General features: G+C 36.8%; 1 non-coding gene across 1 annotated transcript; it reads left to right on the forward strand.

Moving 5' to 3' along the window:
• Window positions 1–2,675: 2,675 nt before the first annotated feature.
• TRNAL-AAG (transfer RNA leucine (anticodon AAG)) lies at window positions 2,676–2,757 on the forward strand. Its single transcript has one exon. It is a non-coding gene; the product is annotated as a tRNA-Leu (tRNA).
• The last annotated feature ends 11,282 nt before the right edge of the window (window positions 2,758–14,039 follow it).

Below are 14,039 nucleotides of genomic sequence, written 5' to 3' on the forward strand. Positions count from 1 at the left end.
CATAAAAGATTAAGTAGTCATGTCTTTATCTGGTGTCTTTTCTGACATTGCTTTTGTTGCTTTTCCACATCTTTATTGAAAAACTAAGAGAAACAACACAAGGTCATCAAATATTAACTAGCACTGCAGTGGGATCCCCCATCCTGGTCATCTCAATGAAGAACAAATGTAATATGTATAGTAGCAAGTAAATGAACCAGGAACAGTGGAACACAAATCTTTAAAAATGAGAAGAGCTTTTATGCTCTGGATAATGCTAGTATTATCTTTTTGTTCAATGGTGAGCTATTCATCACTAGAAGCAAGAAGGAAGTACAGAGTAGCCAAAAAGATGCTATCACATGTAAGTTCTGAAAAAAAATGTCATTCATTCCTTTTTCAATGTTTCATCACCACTAGGCACAGAGAAGCTGGGTTTCACTTTTTACTAGAGAAGTATGTTTAACCTGTTATTTTACTTTGTAATTGTCTTTATTTAAAAAGTAATTATAGTTATGCCTACTAGCACAGTTCTATTATAATCCTTGTTTTTCAAGAGTTTATGACTTAGTGAATTTAATTCCCACTAGAATGGAACTCAGCTTACAAGATGTCAAGCTGGTTGCAATTTGTACCTAAAAGGCTTATTTAAATTAATTAAATCATATTATTTGATGTTGCAATCCAAACCCAGAAAGTTCTTTTCACAGATTTTAAATGCTTGCTTGACCTGCTCCAGAGACACAATTTTAAGAAATTGTAAGCAATTAGCCATAGGCCTTCAAATGAGAACTTCTTGTCTTCTTCTATATTAAAAGACTTTAAGCAACAGATTTATTTGTCTTTAAAGAGAAGCTAAGGCAGATCCTATTTTTATTAAGGTTACACATACACTACACTTGCATGAGCCAGCTGGTATGAAGACACCAGAGAAATAGATTATTTCTCTAATTAGAAATGTTTTGATTCTCAATGGTGGAGCCCTGAAACAAGTAAAATTCACCTTATCGTGGAGCTATACTACAGATGAGGCCAGGTAGAGTAGGATCAGCACGTCCTTCAGTGACGTTACTTTTATTCTACAATGTCTACACTGTGTCTTGGAAAAACTTTTTCCACGTTTCAGCTGATTCAGCTGCATTTGATTTCAAATGTAATTGGATACCAAAAGCCTCTTGGGGTTTCTTTGAACTGGAAAGGAAAATTTGAACAAGCCAGGAAATATATTGAGAGAGAAAGAAATAAAAAACATTATCTACTTAAATTGCCCCATTTTGCACTGCTGTAAATGTAATGAAGTAACAAAGTCCTCCTAGAGCCTTCTAGAAATATTTTCTGCTCTCAGTAAGACTAACATAACTGCTCTTCAAATAATTCACTGCCTGAATGTTCTGAAATATAATCACTCCAGTTTTGTTCCACAAATCTCTAGTTTCTGTTCTTTAAAATCATCTATTATTACCTGTATCCCTTACTCCCTGAAAAAGTGAAAAAAGAAAAAAAGATTTTCAGTCAGCTAATGAAGTAAAATAATTATGTAGAATACTTCAGAAATTTGTTTCATGTAGGAAGGACAGGATTGAGGTCTTGAGGAAGAATTTAGAGAGCTTGTAAGTTTTTCAGGCAGCATCAAGGCTGTGAGTATCACGATGTCTTGATTGTATGAACACGTACGGCAGAAACAGGAAAAAGTTTGTAGCTTGACGTGGAAGACTACTACTATTAGAAAGATACCAACTGTAAGAGGCAATAGAGTTTTGAAAAAAACACAGAGGTTTTGCTCATAATGTAACAGGGAAGGAACCAGAAGAGAGTTTAAGGGAGAGAGCTGGACAAGAAGTTAATCTCCCCATGACATGTGAGAACTCCAGGGCTTTATTAGAGGCATCTCAGCTGTTGTTGGTCAAGGTAATTTGGGATTCTACAACAGCATAGTCACATTGATACAGTTCTTCATAGACTTATACACTTTGCTTCTCATATGGACTTATGAGCTTGGTCCCATGTCCACGTCACATGTTCTCCCCAAATCCTGAAGCTGATCTCTGCACTTAATGAAGCGTCTCTGTACTTTACTGAGTTGCACAATTCCCTCACCAGTAATGCTTCTTCCCTCCCCAAATATTTTTTGAGTGTTGAAATCAGGTGTGAAAATGAAAGCAATATGATCAATGAAGAAATGTTGAGTGTCTAGTTGTCCTGGTTTCAGCTGGGACAGAGTTAGTTCTTTTTAGCAGCTGGAAGAACTCTGTACTTCGGTTTTAGTCTGGGATTCGTTATGAGAAGAACGTTGATAGTGCACCGGTGTTTATAGTTGGCACTGAGACAATGAGGACCTTTCAGCTTCCCGTGTTCTTGCCAGTGCTCAGGAGCACAACAGGCTGAGGGGGGAGCACGGCCGGGACAAAGGGTCCACAACTCCCCATATGATTTGAATTTAGACTTAGGATTGAGGGCTAAATTGGCCAATGGACTATTCCATACCATGCAGCATCATGTCCAGTATAAAGACAAGGAAAGAAGGGCCTTCCGGGGGCTCTCACTCAGACACTTGGAATGTGCTCTCTCTCTCTCTTTTCAGGTCTCTTGCTTGTCTGGGATTGTGGTGTCGGGACTTCTCTGTTTCAGGATTGTTAGTCCAGGACAGGACGGGCCTTGGTCACCGGATGGTGAGCAACTATACTGTGGATCACCAGGGTGGTGTGGCTGAGCGGTCAAAGGCGCTGGATTAAGGCTTCAGTCTCTTCGGGGCCATGGGTTCGAATCCCACCACTGCCAAGAATATCATTCTAGGATGAAGTAATGCCTGGCACATTTATAAGTTGGGAGGGAAGTGGCTGTAGAGCATTCCTGCAGAAAGGGATCTGGAGGTGGGAACGAGACTGAGTTTGTCTATTTCAGGTGCTGTTTAACATCTTTGTCAGCGACATGGACAGTGGGATTGAGTGCGCTCTCTCAGCAAGTTTGCAGAAGACACCAAGCTGTGTGGTGTTGTGGGCACTCTGGAGGGAAGAGATGCCATCCAGAGGGACATTGAGAGGCTGGAGAGATGGGCCTGTGAGAACCTCATGAAGATCAACAAGGCCAAGTGCAAAGTCCTGCACGTGGGTTGGGGCAATCCCAAGCACAAGTACAGGCTGGGCAGAAAGTGGAGTGAGAGCAGCCCTGAGGAGAAGGACTTGGGAGTGCTGGTGGATGAGAATCTCAACATGAGTCGGCAATGTGCACTGGCAGCCCAGAAAGCCAACCGCATCCTGGGCTGCATCAAAAGAAGCGTGGCCAGCAGGTCGAGGGAGGTGATTCTGCCCCTCTACTCTGCTCTCGTGAGACCTCACCTGGAATACTGTGTTCAGCTCTGGAGTCCCCCACACAAGAAGGACATGGAGCTGTTGGAGCGAGGCCAGAGGAGGGCCATGAAGATGATCCAAGGGCTGGAACACCTCTGCTATGAAGACAGGCGGAGAGAGCTGGGGCTGTTCAGCCTGGAGAAGAGAAGGCTCCGGGGTGATCTTATTGCAGCCTTCCAGTACTTAAAGGGGACCTACAGGAAAGCTGGAGAGGGTCTTTTTACAAGGGTATGTAGTGATAGGACAAGGGGCAATGGTTTAAACTAAAAGAGGGGAGATTTCGATTAGATATAAGGAAGAAATTTTTTACATTGAGGGTGGTGAGGCAGTGGAACAGGTTGCCCAGAGAAGTTGTGGATACCTCGTCCCTGGAAGTGTTCAAGGCCAGGTTGGATGAGGCTTTGAGCAATCTGGTGTAGTGGCGGGTGTCCCTGCCCATGGCAGGGGGGTTGTAACTAGATGATCTTTAAGGTCCCTTCAAACTCAAACCATTCTATCATTCTATGATATTATCATCATTATATGTATATACGTATTCATATATTAGTAGTAGTAATATTAAACTGTTCTTATCACAACCCACGGGTCTCTTTCTTTTCCCCTTTAATTCTCTTCCCCATCCCTGGGGGCTGGGGAAGGTGAGCGAGCAGCTGTGTGGCATTTAGTTGCTGATCAGCCTAAACCATGACACTAGGTGAGAGACTGAGATACAGAGAAGACATTCACTTGTGAGGGATGTAGCAGTTTCAAAGATAGGCCACCTGTGAAAGAGTAGAATAAAAATGAGCTAAGTGGTAAGCTAATGATGACACCTACCACCTCTTGGTTTATCACTTCCATGAACATAAAATTTACCTGGAACCTGGTGTCCAAAAATGTGTCTGTTCAAGACAGCAAATTACAGAGAGAGAGTCACTGAGTAACAACTCCCCTCACACTTCCAAATAGACTTTTCTCATTAGTTCAATATGCTGAAATTTAAAGGAAGCACATGATACTATTTTAAATGGTATCTCGTCTATTATGGGAGTTTTAAAGTCAGTTGTACAAAACGAGCTAAGGAAATCCAGACATTATAGTTGTTACAACCAAGCCACAGAAATTCAGTGTTAAATCTACATGAACCTTGAAGAATTACAGTCTTAATACCATCATATTAAAATAAGATATTGCTTATACTGCACTAGTTCCACTGGAATCTTTTTGAATTAACATTTTTGAAGGGATTTGAGCCGTCATTGTCAGAATAAAATGCATCATAAGAAGTGACATCATAAGAATGGGGAGACAAAGGTGCTGGGTCCTCTTAGTCTATTGTATGACAGTTTCTTAAAAAGAATTAAATCAATATCTCATGACAACCCATACTGGAGAATTTTAAATATTTAGGCATCCACACCTACAACATTCAGTTAAGAGGCAGACAGCTGAATATTACACAACAAGTCTCAAACTACAGAAATGGGAGAAGACAAAAAAGCATTCCAGCTCAGAGATCTTGTAGGTCAGTCAAAATTTATTACAATCTGTAGCAAAGAGAACTGGGCAAAGTTAACAACTGAAATCTGCAATATCACTGTCAAAAAAAATAGAAAATCAACTGATGTTTATTGAGGAAAACTCATTACTCAGTCACAAAGAGGGAGAATAAGAACAGAATGATTTTAAAGTGTTTTACCAGTATGTGAAATAGAATGAAATCTGTTATGTTGGATATTACTTTCTGTTGTTAAGGGAAATCTCATAGAATTTATTCAAAGATTAAATTATTTTCTCCAAATGCTGGAAGCAGCCACTGCTGTAAGCTACAGTAGTTAAAAAAAAAAAAAAAAAAAGAGAGAACTGAAAAATTGATGTTTTGTGTGTTGTGAATGGGCACATATAACATGATATTTGTTATAGGAAAAAATATTAATTTAATATTCAGGGAAACAAAAAATATTCAAGGGGAGGGGAGGTCTGGGGAGGGAAGGGGAATCTTTTTGATCCCATAAGGCTCTGCAGTCTTTGGTGATGCTCCCAGATGCTTCCAGATTTTGGAAGTGTTGCAACACTGCACCGCAGATGCTGACTTTATGTGCACTACTCATGAGCACAGAGGTGGTATTAGCAGCATTTAGAAGTTTAACGGAGTGATCTAGGTGGTCCTGCTCTGGCAGGGGGATTGGACTAGATGATCCTTTGAGGTCCCTTCTAATCTCTAACATTCTATGATTCTGTGATTCTGTGATTCTGTGATTTTCAAAAAGCTGGAATGAATTCAGAAAAGAGTATTAACAGTAGTGATCCAGGTCCTGGATAATGCCTCATATTGTAAAATAATTTATGTAACACTATGCTCAGCCTGTGTAATTTACCCTATGAAGGAGTAGGGAGTAGGTAGTATTGTTAACTTGCACACTGGAACGAGATTTCTGACACTGCTCCTCAAACAGGCAGTAAATGATATAGGGAGACAAAGCGAAGGAAAGTTTTAGGAAGGTCCACTAAGAATAAAAATAAGGTATAATGTGTTCTTTGGGTTGGTTTGTTGGATTTCTTTAATCATAATGCCTCTGTGGAGCTACTGAGATACAGTCACTGAACTTTACGTCACTCAAAGTATCTATATCAAGATTGGGTACATTTCTGAAAAAAAATGTTTCAATAGAAATTATGGTCTTAATAGGCTTAAATCTTTTAGCCTTTTTTATGCAAGAAATCAGAGGATTACAGTAACCTTTTAGAATGTTTGCATACAGCACAGTTTTAGTTTGATTAACAAATAATTTTGATTTCTTGAGGATTTTAGTAAGGTTCCAACACTGAAAGTTGTGAAATGAGAGTGGAGCCATGATGAAAATATTTGCACTGAACTTTTTGTATGTTTCTAATTTTCCCTCCGTTAACAAACTTTTTTTTTTTGCCACTGTTAGTGCACTTTGACAATATTTTGTCAGGCATAATTACAAAGTACGCAAATTTAAAGCACTGCTATACTAATAAGAAATCAATATATTAGGGTGGTTTTTTTTAGAAAAATATCTGTTCATTATCGCAATTTTTTTAAAACAAAAATCATAAACACTGAGAAAAGTATGTTATCTTCCAAAATACATGGTATTTCAATTTTTGAAATTATTTAAGGTTTTTTTCAGGGATACCTAAATGAAACTTAACAAAAAGAATTCAGTAGACAAAGTGTTACCCAAAGCCATCCTTTGCATAACAAAAATTAGATTCAGTCAGAATTTTAGCAATGTTTTACAATTATTATTGCTTTAATAAAATTATTAAATTAATTCCTTTAATTAACATACGACATAAAGATCTTGAACTCAATCAAAATTTTAGCCTTTTTAGATTTAGATTTACTTTTTTTTTACAGTTTTCTGGAAAATTTTTCAGTAAAAAGAGGTTGTGCAATTTATATTATGAATGCATTTTTTTCCAAGTAGTTTATAAATATCTCATATGATTAAAATGAAAGTGCAAAAAGAGGTGTACTTAGATTGCAAGCTTGTGCAGAAGAACAAAGGCTAAACATTATTTAAGATGTTTACACTCTTTGATAAATTTGATCTCTTTCACATTATAACATAAAGTTCAATATCGTATTTTTGTCACCAACTACTGATTTTGTAATAGCATTTTGTAGAACGCTTGTCAAGTATACAACTTTTTTTTTGTAATATAAAACTATAAACCTGGCAATGAATGCAAGCAGGAGTTATGGCTCCTGCTATTTTTAGTATAACCCCAACATGTGACTCCAAGCGGAGTCAAATTAAAGTGCACTGGATCACTGGCTAAGGACTCATGAGAAGGGTGATCCTGTTACCATGAGGTGCCCTCTGGATGTGACTCTCACAATAAACCTATGTCAGCCACTTTTCCTGGCTGCAATTAAGAGGTGGAGCCTTTGTTATTCAAAGGCAGACATGTCTGAATGGTTAGATTTTGTGTTGTTTGTAATTTATGTAATTAACATATATTTATCTGCTTCTCAGTCATGGATTTCAAAAAACTTTGGCTGAGTTCCAGTCAAGAAAAGTCTTCAGCTGATGTTTCTTTCTGTGTTGGGCTTGTGCGGCAAGGTTTTGGAAGCAGGGAAGTTGCTACAGGGGTGGCTCCTGTGAGAAGCTACTAGAAGCTTCCCCAGCTCCAAGTCAGACTTGCCTCTGGCCAAGCAGGACCAGCCTCTGACCAGGGCTGAGTCAATCAATGCCTCTGTGAATAACATATTTAAAAAAGAGAAAGAAAGTTGAGCTGGGTGTGACCTGCAGCAGAGAGAGGGAGAAGACATGGGCAGCTGTCTGCACTGGGTCCCACCCCACCCACTCACCCAGTGGCGAGAGGCAGCCATGGCTTGGAGAGTTCCAAAGCTATCTGCTCCTAGAGCACTTGCTGGGTGGAACTTCTCGGGCCACCAGAATTCGTTGGGCTGGTTGGGCCCAATGTGGCTGCAGTGGAGAGAGCAGTGGGTTGTGAGAGAAACAACTCTGCAGACACCAAGGTCAGTGAAGATGGAGAAGTGGCAGAGACGATGTGTGATGAACTGGCTGCAACCCCCGTTTCCTGTCTCCCTGTGCTTCTGGAGGGGAGGAGGTAAAGCCAGGAAGAGGGAGGGGTCGGTGGGAAAGGTGTTTTTAAACCTTTTAAAAAGTCCTTTAAGGACTTTTTTTCTCATTATCTTCTCTGATATGCTTGGTAACAAATTAAATTGATTTTTCCCCAAGTGTAGTCTACTTTGCCTGTGACCATAATTAGTGAGTGATCCTTCTCTGTCCTTGTCTCAACCCCAGAGCCTTTTGTTATATTTTCTCCTCTCCACCCCATGGGATGGGTAGGAGTGGGTGAGTAACTGCGTGGTGCTTTGCTGCCGGCTGGGTAAACCACAACACTGGTGTTTAGAAGTCATGCCTCATTTGGCTTTGAGAATATACAACTCTGACATCTTAAACTGTTCAAGGATTTTTTTTTTTTCTTTTGTAAAGTTTAAACTACTATCCCTGTTTCCTTTATTGAGGGATTTTTTTTAAATGAGTAGTTATAACTTACAAAAACAAATGCCTCATGCTAACTGCTTAGGTACAGAGATGCTGTTTTTGTTCTAGGGTATTTTTCATGCACCAGCTACATTTCTGAATGAAGAGGTTCTATGATTCTCATCTCTTTGACATCTAGCTCTTACACTACATAGATTAGAATGTTCTGTATATGTCTGCTCCTCTGAAGTCTACAAATTTAGCATTGCTGAATATTTTGAATTAAAACCACCCTTGATTAGTTATCATTGCAGTATTCTACCTTCAGTTCTAATAACAATGAAATGAGAGTCATGAATGTAAAAGGTTACCTTTTTTAATTCTAAGTGTAATGTAATCTAACAAACTGCAATCAGTCAAAGTTCAGTTATATCCCATGGGTTTTAATGATTCTATTCAAATCTGTAAAAACAGAGCAAATTAAGTGAATACCAGAAAATATGTGGGTTTGAGACATGTAATGTTTAAAAACACTGGATATACGGAAGATTCTTCATAAATTATCTGAAATTCTCTAGACTATGCTACATATTTCATAGAAAAAATAATAAATATTTTTTTTCATATTTATTTATTCCTCCAGTGATCCCTTGATTAAGAAATCAGATATGAAAGGGTTCAGCAATCACCATTGTTAACAAACATATTTACTTGTCTTATGCAGGTTAGTTTAAAAATTGTGCTATCACATTGATATATATCATAGTGATCAACCAGTTGCCACTGAGTAAAAAGGTGCAGAAACTTTTAATCTGAAACCGATATCAAATGAACGGGGCATAGAAATACAGTCCAGTCTTAACCTCATCCTCTATTATAACTAAGGAATAAGACTAAATCAGTGTTACTTATCCTGAGACAATTTGGTTGTTAAACTCTCATAAAAACAATAATAAAAAAAAAAAAACAACAAACCAAAAACCTAAGAATGTTCTGCACCATTAAAAATATAAACCAGCCACGCGGTCTATTTTTTTTTGTTTTCAGTACATTCATGGGACAAGATCAGAATGCCTAAATATAAATTTAGAGAGAAACTCAGTGCAATCTGAAAATTCTACCTTCCAGCACCAACTAAAGTTTGGTATGTATCTCCTGAGCATCATGACAGATGATGTCCTCATAGATGGATGCTGCCTTGTGTTCACTTAGCAGGCTGATGATAAGTGTGGACTGTACTGTATGCCTGAGCAAACACATCTTGAGAAAATCAATGAAACTGATGTTGAGTTGGACCTCTTCTTCTATGTGTATTTCTATTAATTTCTTTGATGTGAGTATCCAGTGTACACAGATTCCCCCAGGGCCCAAATTTATTTTGCCCATCTCTGAACTTGGCATCCATTAACTCTTTTATCATGCATGGTTTCATTTTGTCAATTACTTTCTCATAGTATGATTCTTCTCTAGCTGTTGCATTCAATAATTTTTTTTTTTTTTGGTATTTCAACAATGTCTCTGTTACAACTGATGTGAATAGGTGTCAGTTTTACTGACTTCAGGGGATAGTTATGTGAGTTTCATTACTTTTATTGATCTGCCAAAAGGGGAAGGTTATTCAAAATTCCTTTTGTTAGTAGTTGTTTCGTGTCCTGAAGTATGAATATTTCTCAATACATTTTTATCTCAATACAAACGCATACGTTGTCATTCAACAAAGTCTTGTTGCAGTGTTCCTCACATTAATTATGATTTTTAAAAATTACAAACTTTCAGTTTCATTGAGTAACTCTCATTTTTATGCTGCAAAAAAAGTGGAATGAGGTTGTATCTTGACATTCGTTTCTTTCTGTTTCTATTTTTAAGAGTAAATATATATTTACTTGGAATAAATTCATGAAATTATCTATTTTTTAAACCTTTACATTTTAATGATCAAAACAGCAGTCAAGATGATGAGTACTGCCTATAGCATATTCTCATATTTGTATCTGTATAAATAGTACTTACACAAAAACACTATTATAGTACTCATACAGAAAAAGAAGCAATTATGCATTTTTAAGCTCAGTGAAGAGATGAGTTAAGCCATGATCTAATCATTAATATGTTTGCCTAACTTTTTTCTTATTAATATTATTAGAATTGATGTCCTCTTTAATCTTTGTTTTTATTATTATTATTGCTACTCAATATATCTATTAAAATGATTGCTTTTTAAAAGCTGTGTAAGTAGCAAGATATCAATCAAAAACTCTCTTATTACAGCTGACCCTATAAGCTAATTACACTTAAAGAGAGATTAAATCAGAACTGGGAGTCAGATCCTACAGCGATTTGAATGAAAATACATAAAATCTTTATCTTTAAAAAAATCTTTATCATCTTCTGTAGGCTGGTTGAGACTGAACTCACATGGGTACAATTCCCTCACGCAGTTCCAAAATAGTTTGTCTGTGAAACATGTGGCATGACTCTCTGATGTTATACAATGCTTGCTTTGCCTTTTCCTAGGAGGACCTGCCTATGTCACAAGAGGTTTTGTTATTTTTCATCAGCACTAACAAACTAATAAAATCTTTGGTGCTATACTGCACTGCTATGAATTCTTCTGTTCTTTGTAAAGCCGGTCATTAGATATTGTTCATAACATCTGTAGGAGTTGAGGAAAACTCTTGGGTTTGGTGTAGTTCATCAATAACAACAACAACAAAAAAGGAAAACTGGAGGAGAAAGCTATGTTAAAATTAAACAAAATTTCATTTTAATGTGCTTTTTTTTTTTTTTTTTTCCAAAGTAAGTGATTGTAAAAGAATGTCTATTTACTTCAACACAAAATAAGTCATTTGGATCTGAAAGAATCATTGGGTACATTGGGTACTTGTAAGAGAGACAAATGAAAGAAATCATTAGTGTCACCAAAGAGCCAAACAAGTAATTTTCCTTTAATTCAGAAGCACAGTGTCTAGTGATATTCATCAAGGATGAATAAAACTGTACTTCAATTCTTGTCTCTGACTGAGAAGCTTTTGAGCTCATGTGTCCCATAAGCATGTTCGAACCGCCTGACTGGACAATGTTTTAAGACTCAGGTAAGTAGATAGTTGATTATTGTCATTCACTAGTCATGTGTTTTGAAAATGATGTTGGTGTAAATGATTGTTCTTTGTTGTTCCACTCCACAGAAGGATGTCGACACCACCAAACTAAAGACTATATTTTACCAGAACCTCAGAATATGCTTCTAATAGTCCTCTACTAGGACTACTAGAAAAGAATCTGAACCCATTTCTTATCTGTAGGAAAAGATCTATTTTAAGTTGTTTGTTTATTTTATTAAAGCTTCATTCAACTTGACAGCATATGTGAACATTGAAAAGCTATTTAAAGTTCTATCTTTGTATCTGAAAATTGCAGCAAATGAAAAATTCAATGCAACATTTATAACATCCCAGAAAAAGCTTTTTAAGCCTGCATAGTTTGGTTGTTTCAAGATCCTGGGAAGATATACCACAACCTGGTAAACAGACAACCTGATGCACAGTTTCCCCCACACCTTATGGACTTCCTTGCTTGTATGTATGATGCAAAATTCCGGAATTCCCTTTTAGGCTTTTGGACATCTTATGCTGCAATTCCCTCAGGAATGTCAGTGAGGTCTAATGTGGTTTAATGAACTCCAATGAGACCTTAACTGAACAAATAGAGAGCCACAGAGGCACTTAATGAGGTATGGAATTAAGTTTCGACACAGTAGGGAGTAAGACCCAGCAGCAGAGAGTGCTGAAAAGGCTATAATTTTATATATTATGACCACTAGTGAAAAAAGTTTCCATACTATTGTCTACTACTCATATTCTTGAGCACTGTCAATAAAACCTAAAAAAAAAAATATGCAAATCTCTCATAATGTAACAATTTCTACACTTGTGGAACGTGAACTGTTTCTTGGTGATAACGTTTTTATTTAATTATGTCTGTGAGCATCATAACTTATATTGATGAACATGGATTGGCATAGTTGTTTAAGACTATAATGAACTAAATGTTACACAGAATACAATTTTCCTCTTCATTTACTTTAATTTATTCTAGTTGTAAATGCCATTGCCTTCCATGATTACAGAATAAATCTCACTGTAGGATCAATTACTACAGTTTAAGAATTGGACTTAAGAATTGTTTTGTAATTATGTACAGTTTTTGTGCCATTAGATCTCAGCATTATTCTTTTTAAAATATTTTGAGACCTAATGACACAAAACATTAAAGCCAACATCCTAGGACACTTAAATATTGAACTTTTGTCAGCATTTCACTACTCAGTTGAACTACATTTTGTTAATTTGACCACTTTAGTGTTCTAAATGAAAATGCTGGTAAGTAAAATACATTTTCCTTATTTGTGCCCAAGAGTAAAAACATTGGTGAACTCAGGTGGTGGAGATAGACCCGTAAACACTGCATAATTCTACCTTGCAGAAGGAAAGAATGAGGAAAATAATCTTTTTCAGATGGTTTTCAGGAGTTTCTGAATTGCTTCTGTAGAAATGGACACGTATAACACTCCAGCATAAAGAAGCAGTTCATTAAAAAACTGTTAGCTGGATTCAGCAATTTGTTGACAAGTGAAGGCTAAAATTCAAATTAGAGAATTCACTAACATGCCACACTGATCCTAATTCATAGTGCAATCAGAGTGACCTCATTACTGTAGAATCTCTCATCAGAAGATAAAGGGTTAGGAGCTCAAGTTTTCTAACCAGATATATAATCCCCACTAAATGAGAGACTGATTCAGAAGCATTGTGACAAATTACTGTACTGATATACATGCTAATCTGCACTGCTCTCCCTTGTGGCTATTCTGGGATTAAAACGTGTATTGCTTTCCCCAGAACTGATCCCTCATTTTATTCTATAGAATAAGAACAAGAAAAATGTCCCAGCTTCCGTTAGCATCAAATGTTATAAATAAGCAAATTTTCAAGGATGAAATAAAAAATAATGCATTAGCCAAATTCATAGATGGAGTTATAAATGAACCCAAACAATTCTAAGCAAAACTACTGGAAAGTACAAATTGGCATATTTACATGGTTCTTATGTGGCATGCACTTTACAGGTTATAACTGTTTAGACTATCTCCAACTTGATTTAAATTTTCCTGTCTCATTTTGATTTCCTTAAACTCACCAATAAAGACCTAATTTAGATGTGATGGGCAAGATGACTACCTGTGTTGTTTACACCAAATTGCTCTTATCTGAAAAAGCTACATTTGATATTACTTACTGAGAAACAAGGGGAAAAAAATTATGTCTCAGTAATTTAAAGAACACTTACATTTGTATTTTTGCATCTTCTAGCTGGCAGATGTGAGATATGAAAGATCATATTCTTTAGACAAGCAGTATAGCTGTGTGTTGCCATATGGATACAAGTTACAGAGAGATATCTAAAGTTTGCTAAGGTCTCAAGTAAATAGTGAACATTTCATAAAATGTGATAGAATTGAATAAAAATAAAAAAAAAAAAACACACAACAAAGAAGTTATAGAAGAGGATCTGAGAGAAAAGCCTTTTTCTTTCTTGACAGCTGATTATCACCCCCTATGTGCTAGTGACTCAGTCTTGGTTAATTTATCACTTTATGCATACGTGATAGGCTTGTAGGTGATTTTAGCAATCCCATAACTTGCTGGGGAAGATCGCATATATCTGGTCCTTGAGGTTTCTGAAAAGC

Source organism: Tauraco erythrolophus, chromosome 4, assembly GCF_009769465.1.
Source record: "Tauraco erythrolophus isolate bTauEry1 chromosome 4, bTauEry1.pri, whole genome shotgun sequence".
NCBI lineage: Eukaryota > Metazoa > Chordata > Aves > Musophagiformes > Musophagidae > Tauraco > Tauraco erythrolophus.